The sequence below is a fragment of the Salmo salar genome, chromosome ssa18 (genome assembly GCF_905237065.1).
Source record: "Salmo salar chromosome ssa18, Ssal_v3.1, whole genome shotgun sequence".
Lineage (NCBI taxonomy): Eukaryota > Metazoa > Chordata > Actinopteri > Salmoniformes > Salmonidae > Salmo > Salmo salar.
In genome coordinates this window covers 5,593,179-5,601,382 of record NC_059459.1, presented here as the reverse complement: position 1 = coordinate 5,601,382, position 8,204 = coordinate 5,593,179, and the positions used below count along the sequence as shown (strand labels likewise).

The 8,204-nt window shown below is 43.1% G+C and overlaps 1 pseudogene; it reads left to right on the top strand.

Annotated features, from left to right (window-relative positions):
• Positions 1–1,649: 1,649 nt before the first annotated feature.
• The window catches only part of LOC106576862 (prominin-1-A-like), a 31,395-nt pseudogene continuing 24,840 nt past the window's right edge, over positions 1,650–8,204 (top strand).

The window sequence follows — 8,204 nt, the reverse complement described above, 5'->3', positions numbered from 1 at the left end:
TCCTCCAAACATAATTATGGTCATTACAGCCAAACAGTTCTATTGTTGTTTCATCAGACCAGAGGACGTTTCTCCAAAAAGTACGATCTTTGTCCCCATGTGCAGTTGCAAACCGTAGTCTATGGCGGTTTTGGAGCAGTGGCTTTTTCCTTGCTAAGCAGCCTTTCAGGTTATGTCGATATAGCACTCGTTTTACTGTGGATATAGATACTTTTGTACCTGTTTCCTCCAGCATCTTCACAAGGTCCTTTGCTGTTGTTCTGGGATTGATTTGCACTTTTCGCACCAAAGTACGTTCATCTCTAGGAGACAGAACATGTCTCCTTCCTGAGCGGTGTGACGGCTGCGTGGTCCCATGGTGTTTATACTTGCGTACTGTTGTTTGTGCAGATGAACGTGGTACCTTCAGGCATTTGGAAATTGCTCCCAAGGATGAACCAGACTTCTGGAGGTCTACAATTCTTTTTCTGAGGTCTTGGCTGATTTCTTTTGATTTTCCCATGATGTCAAGCAAAGAGGTACTGAGTTTGAAGGTAGGCCTTGAAATACATCCACAGGTACACCTCCAATTCACACACATAATGTCAATTAGCCTATCAGCAGCTTCTAAAGCCATGACATCATTTTCTAGAATTTTCCAAGCTGTTTAAAGGCACAGTAAATTTAGTTTATGTAAACGTCTGACCCACTGGAATTGTGATACAGTGAATTATAAGTGAAATAATCTGTCTGTAAACAATTATTGGAAAAATTACTTGTGTCATGCTTGTGTCAAAGTAGATGTCCTTAACCGACTTGCCAAAACTATAGTTTGTTAACAAGACATTTGTGGAGTGGTTCAAAAACGAGTTTTAATGACTCAAATCTGTCATGTCTGCTCCCACTCTTCCCTGCCCCTGGCGCTTGAGGTCACCAGATTGCCATCCATCCCGTACACCTGCCTTCTGTCATCACGCATCAGCGAAATTGGACTCACCTGGACTCACTTATCATCTGTTTTTTTCCTCCCCTATATTTGTCAGTTCCCTAGCTCTGTTCCCCGCTGCGTCATTATATTGTTTTTGTCTTTTTTATTAGTTTGCTGACGCTGTTCCTGTCTCGTTCCATGGCCGTTATTTATTCAATGTTTTACTTCCCGTACCTGCTTCGTCTCTCCAGCGTCATCTCATGTGACACAACCTAAGTGTATGTAAACTTCGGACTTGAACTGTAGTTAAAAAAAACGTTAGCACTGGTTAGCACTGTGGAACATCCAGATGCTCTTTTGCTAACTTCAGATGTGCAGCAATGTTTTTTTGGACAGCAGTGGCTTTTTTTGTGGTGTCCTCCCATGAACACCATTCTTGTTTTTTTGTATCGATGACTCGTCAACAGAGACGTTAGCATGAAATCTCTGGAGCAGTCTTTAGCTGACACTCTAGGATTCTTCTTATTGAGCATTCTGCTCTTGCAGTCATCTTTGCAGGACGGCCACTCCTAGGGAGAGTTACAACAGTGCTGAACTTTCTCCATTTATAGACAATTTGTCTTACCGTGGACTGATGAACATCAATACTTTTAGAGATACTTGGAGGGGACAATGGTTTTGAATGCTAAGCTGTAGTCAATGAACAGCAGTCTCTCCTAGGTATTCTAGGTGGGTGAGTGCAGTGTGGAGAGCAATTGAGATTGCATCATCTATGGATCTGTTGGGGCAGTCTTTGTTTTTCTACAAACATTACTGATTTTCTGACTCAGAATACAGTGTGTTGTATGTGTGGTTTTGCATTATGGATTTTTTTTAAATGTTTTTGGTGATCTGTCTCAATCTTTCTCAAGGTTTTATGTGCATCTTTATTGACATAGGAAGAGGATGTGGAATTGCAAGATTCAAGTAATGTATTATGTGTTGGTGGTTATTTGATCAAAACTCAAGTCTTTAAAGATGTTGATAAGCTTATCAGTGGTAGCTCAGTTGGTAGAGCATGGCGCTTGCAACTCCAAAATCGTGGTTTCGATTCCCGGGACCACCCGTAAGTTAAATGCACGCATTACTGTAAATAGCTTTGATAAAAGCATCTGGGTCGTTCTTGAATTGTGGTGTCATTTGGTAATGGAATTTACAAAATTGTTCTAGATAAAAAGAATCTGGGTACATCTTCCCATTCTTAATAAACTAATATGGCAGCGTAGCTCTTTCCACTCACAGCCTCTTTCCACAAGTGTAAGCGGTTAATGACTTTGAATAATTTTTACCATTATGATAACATTGTGCCACCAGTAGGAGTAGTAACACCAATGATGGGATCACCAATGAAAAATTGGAGGTTATTGAGGATTTTCTTAAATAGAGGCCACAGATGCACAAATCTAAGGTCATTAACTGTTTGAAAATCATTTACTTAAGCGATATGATTAATTTTGCTCACAATGTAATCATTTCCCTTCATTTAAATTGAGTAACATCAAGTGCTTTTTCACATTCAAGTGACACATTTAGACACCAAATTATCAATGGAATCCTCAAATTTATGACCCTTCCCCGATAACAGTTTGCTACTGGAGGGAATGATTTTCAAGGTGGTAACACCAATGACATAAAACTGAGGGACAGACATTATACTAGTAAAAAACGATTGGTATTGTAATAGCCATCTTCGTTTTTATTGATCTATACAATATATTAAATACTTTTTTTTCACTTTCTAGCATTCAAAATAATAGATATCTCTAAATCCCCAAACAACTCTACACATCACTACTGGGACAAGCCAATTTTCTAACCCTAAGTACTTTAAACAATGCATAAACAAAGTTTTGCAGAATGTTTTATCATTGATAAACAGGTGAATATAAACAAAAACATATATGAGTAACTATTTGTCATTTTAATGTGTTTTTCATGGTTGCATAGGCAAGAGACACAAATGCCACCTCAATTCAAGAACGACCCATCTGCGAAATGGCATATACTATGGTAGAGCCTAAGACAGACATATGGTCTCTAGAATGTTGCTGTGCCAAATGTTTACAGATCATTAGGGAAGCGCTTTACACATGAACAGAACGTTTCACTTGTTATCACATTTATGGTTTCCTTCAAGGCAGGATTTCTTACAATACTTTACTATACAATATGTGTATGTGTTTCCTTTCCAGTGCCTGCACTTTTTCACAACAATCTCTTCTGTGTTTTTCTTGGCTTTCTCTTCTGTATCCGTGTGTGTTTCCACCCTCACCCCAGTCTCTCTCTGCTCTGTGCGTTTGCAGACACAGCAATACTGAGATTGTGCCATAAGTTGATTGCTCCACACTAATTTCTCCATCCTTACCCTAGCACAACCTCCGGCCCTGTCTCCAGCTGCAGTGATGGGAGCATATAGCAGAGTTTGGAGGTTGGGGGGCTGCGTCGGGGCGGTGTTGGCCTGGATCGGGGCACTGTTCCTGGGTTCCAGTTTGGCCCAGCCTCCCGCTGACTCCTGTCCTACGGGAGTCACTCCCTCGAACCTGACCCAGCCCAAGTACCAGTCAGTCCCAGGAGCAGACACAGGCTTCATGTCCGGGGTGGTCCAGTCCTTCCTCCACACTGTCCAGCCCAACCCCTTCCCCAAAGGTCAGTCTAGGGCTGAATTTGTCTGGTAAAAGTGGTGTACTACAGTATACAAAGGGAACAGGGTGCCATAGTCAAAAACCAAATAAGTGCACTATAAAGGGAATATTGTGCCATTTTGAACATAGCCTAGTCTGACAGCGCTCCTTTTCTACAGCAGTCTATACATCATACTGACCTCATACTGACCTAGCCAGTTGTGTGTAGCCATTATGTAAATCCCATACAAATACATGGGCTTCCACCAATTTGCAGAGTGAAAATGGTATAGAACTATAGCAGAATATTTTTTCTTCTGTTGCCAACTAATCTCTTGTGAACAGACTACGTAAACATTACACTATTTTATTTATAGTTTAACCGAGATTAGTTTCCATCTGGAAATGCATCGTTTGCTCTACTCCTAACTCTCCCCAAAGATTTAAGCATGTGCGCCTATAGTGATGTGATAGGTTAAACATTAGAGCCAACCAGTGCTCTTTAACCATAGAAACTGGTGACGCCGTTAGCTAATAAGTGTGTTCATGGAAATGCCTTTAGTGTGTTGTGGGTCAGGCTGTCAATGGTTAACTACTGTAGTCAGATAAAAGTATCTGTAGATGGTGTGTTTCCTTTTATTTTTATTTAGTGAGTGACTCATACACTTATGGTTAACCCAGAAACCACAGAGCAGAGCAACACCGTAGGCCTGTGGACAATACTCCACTGTAGTTTGTCTCACTGACCTGAATCTGATTGTCCATCTCCTTTGTCACGACAGTACATTTCATTATGATTTCAAAGCTGGCTCAGTTTATTTATTGCTTCCTTGTTAGAGACATTATTGATTCCGTTTGACAAACAGCAGTGAAGGTCCCTCAGGTACACACACACACACACACACACACAAGTTAATCAGTCATTGACCTTTGCCCAGGTGAAACTCGTCTTAGATCAGAGAGCTCTCAGGTTGCTATGCACGGATTTGATAGCGATAGTCTCTTTGATCATGGCTTCTATAGCTTCTATTTTGTGCCAGGCAATGAGCAGTAATTTAAACTTTTAAGAACTTTACATTTCTGAATCCAACTGTAAACACTGAATCATATCCTAAGTCTGTCTCTCTCTCTCTCTCTCTCTCTCTCAAAAACATGGTGACAGTGGCCTGTTCTAGGCTTTAAATATTTTGATTTATTGTGCGTTTTATTATTTAGGTTTTATCATCGAAACACAAGTGATGGTAACAGCTCTTCTGTAGTTGATTTATTCAACATGTGTGGTAGTCACCAACACACATTTGTGAAACAGACAAGAAAAAGACTCATTCAAAAAAAGGTTGGTTTACCCCTCGTTGTTACTCTGTAACAGTTTTCACAATTCAATGCAACTTGCGTAGTCCGTCAGCATTCACTAGACTGTGAATGTCTCTGTGTGAGAGAGAGACAGAAAGAGGGAGCGAGAAATGCAGAAATAGAGAGAGAACGTGAAAAAGCAGAATGTCCTCCTTCCCAACTAGAATAGATCTCCTCTCAAGTTTCTGTCCAGAATGCCAGCCGTTGGTGTATGAACAATAACCATAACTACCAGGGTTAGACAATGGTGGACAAACAGTTCTTTAATGTGTGGTTGGCTCAGGTCTTATAACACTGGTATGGTTACCCATGGTTTCATGATCCTTACAGTGAGGGAAAAAAGTATTTGTTCCCCTGCTGATTTTGTACATTTGCCCACTGACAAATAAATGATCAGTGTATAATTTTAATGGTAGGTTTATTTGAACCTATTTGAAATCCAATTTCATTTCTTTGTCAGTGGGCAAATGTACAAAATCAGCAGGGGATCAAATACCTTTTTCCCTCACTGTAGGTTAGGTTACATCTAAATAACATACGGTAGGTTTGATTTCCTATCTCACGGTAGGTTTGATTTCCTAACTTTGATCCTCTCACATAAACAAGCCAGAAGATGTTTATAAACTCAGCAAAAAAAGAAACTTCCCTTTTTCAGGACCCTGTCTTTCAAAGATAATTTGTAAAATCCAAATAACTTCACAGATCTTCATTTTATAGGGTTTAAACACTGTTTCCCATGCTTGTTCAATGACACATAAACAATTAATGAACATTCACCCGTGGAACGGTCGTTAAGATACTAACAGCTTACAGACGGTAGGCAATTAAGGTCACAGTTATGAAAACCTAGGACACTAGAGAGGCCTTTCTACTGACTCTGAAAAATATAGAAAGAAAGATGCCCAGGGTCCCTGCTCATCTGCGTGAACGTGCCTTAGGCATGCTGCAAGGAGGCATAAGGACTGCAGATGTGGCCAGGGCAATAAATTGCAATGTCTGTACTGTGAGACGCCTAAGACAGCGCTACAGGGAGACAGGACGGACAGCTGATTGTCCTCGCAGTGGAAGACCATGTGTAACAACACCTGCACAGGATCGGTACATCCGAACATCACACCTGCGGGACAGGTACAGGATGGCAACAACAACTGCCTGAGTTACACCAGGAACACACAATCCCTCCATCAGTGCTCAGACTGACCGCAATAGGCTGAGAGAGGCTGGACTGAGGGCTTGTAGGCCTGTTATAAGGCAGGTCTTCACCAGACATCACCGGAAACAATGTCACCTATGGGCACAAACCCACCGTTGCTGAACCAGACAGGACTGGCAAAAAGTGCTCTTCACTGACGAGTCGCTGTTTTGTCTCACCAGGGGTGATAGCCTAGTGGATAGAGCATTGGACTAGTAACCGAAAGGTTGCAAGATCAAATCCCAGAGGAGACAAGGTAAAGATCTGTTCTGCACCTGAACAAGGAAGTTAACCCACTGTTCCTAGCCCGTCATTGAAAATAAGAATTTGTTCTTAACTGACTTGCCTAGTTAAATAAAGGTAAGATTTGCGTTTATCGTCAAAGGAATGAGCGGTACACCGAAGCCTGTACTCTGGAGCGGGATCGAGGTGGAGGGTCTGTCATGGTCTGGGGTGGTGTGTTGCATCATCGGACTGAGCTTGTTGTCATTGCAGGCAATCTCAACGCTGTCCGTTACAGGGAAGACATCCTCCTCCCTCATGTGGTACCCTTCCTGCAGGCTCATCCTGACATGACCTTCCAGCATGACAATGCCACCAGCAGTATGCTCGTTCTGTGCGTGATTTCCTGCAAGACAGGAATGTCAGTGTTCTGCCATGGCCAGCGAAGAGCTCGGATCTTAATCCCATTGAGCACGTCTGGGACCTGTTGGATCCCCCCAGAAATGTCCGGGAACTTGCAGGTGCCTTGGTGGAAGAGTGGGTTAACATCTCACAGCAAGAACTGGCAAATCTGGTGCAGTCCATGAGAAGGAGATGCACTGCAGTACTTAATGCAGCTGGTGGCCACACCAGGTACTGACTGTTACTTTTGATTTTGACCCCCCTTTGTTCAGGGACACATTATTCCATTTCTGTTAGTCACATGTCTGTGGAACTTGTTCAGTTTATGTCTCAGTTGTTGAATCTTGTTATGTTCATACAAATACACTGCTGAAAAAAATAAAGGGAACACTAAAATAACACATCCTAGATCTGAATGAATGAAATAATCTTATTAAATACTTTTATCTTTACATAGTTGAATATGCTGACAACAAAATCACACAAAAATAATCAATGGAAATCCAATTTATCAACCCATGGAGGTCTGGATTTGGAGTCACACACAAAATTAAAGTGGAAAACCACACTACAGGCTGATCCAACTTTGATGTAATGTCCTTAAAACAAGTCAAAATGAGGCTCAGTAGTGTGTGTGTGGCCTCCACGTGCCTGTATGACCTCCCTACAACGCCTGGGCATGCTCCTGATGAGGTGGCGGATGGTCTCCTGAGGGATCTCCTCCCAGACCTGGACTAAAGCATCCGCCAACTCCTGGACAGTCTGTGGTGCAACGTGGCGTTGGTGGATGGAGCGAGACATGATGTCCCAGATGTGCTCAATTGGATTCAGGTCTGGGGAACGGGCAGGCCAGTCCATAGCATCAATTCCTTCCTCTTGCAGGAACTGCTGACACACTCCAGCCACATGAGGTCTAGCATTGTCTTGCATTAGGAGGAACCCAGGGCCAACCGCACCAGCATATGGTCTCACAAGGGGTCTGAGGATCTCATCTTGGTACCTAATGGCAGTCAGGCTACCTCTGGCGAGCACATGGAGGGCTGTGCGGCCCCCCAAAGAAATGCCACCCCACACCATGACTGACCCACCGCCAAACCGGTCATGCTGGAGGATGTTGCAGGCAGCAGAACGTTCTCCACGGCGTCTCCAGAGTGTCATGTCTGTCACATGTGCTCAGTGTGAACCTGCTTTCATCTGTGAAGAGCACAGGGCGCCAGTGGCGAATTTGCCAATCTTGGTGTTCTCTGGCAAATGCCAAACGTCCTGCACGGTGTTGGGCTGTAAGCACAACCCCCACCTGTGGACGTCGGGCCCTCATACCACCCTCATGGAGTCTGGTTCTGACCATTTGAGCAGACACATGCACATTTGTGGCCTGCTGGAGGTCATTTTGCAGGGCTCTGGCAGTGCTCCTCCTTGCACAAAGGCGGAGGTAGCGGTCCTGCTGCTGGGTTGTTGCCCTCCTGTA